Genomic DNA, 402 nt, shown 5'->3' with positions numbered 1-402 from the left:
CCCCACTTCTCTCTCTCTCTCTCTCTCTCTCTCTCTCTCTCTTACTTGCAATTTACAGCATATTCCTGTTTACGCATACTCTCCAGCACAAATCTGTTTTGACCCTTTTACTCCCGTACTTGCTACCCATTATTTATTTATGCATTGTACTCGACATTCGAACTTATTAAAGGAGTTTCGTTCGTTTCCGTTTTGGGTCGAAGTCGATATTTGTTTTATCGACGATTTCTTGTGGTGTTTTGTGTCTCGATTGTACAGACGAGGATTATTAGGGGTTGCTGCCTCTGAGCTTTTGTTCGCGTAATCTTCGCGGGAATTTTTGCTGTGGCCTATTCTGAATTTTATATATATTAATTCATCTTAGATTTATACAGTGTAAATTTTATAACACATATGTGAATG

Source organism: Macrobrachium rosenbergii, chromosome 4, assembly GCF_040412425.1.
Source record: "Macrobrachium rosenbergii isolate ZJJX-2024 chromosome 4, ASM4041242v1, whole genome shotgun sequence".
Lineage (NCBI taxonomy): Eukaryota > Metazoa > Arthropoda > Malacostraca > Decapoda > Palaemonidae > Macrobrachium > Macrobrachium rosenbergii.
Note: the sequence above shows the minus strand (reverse complement) of the source record.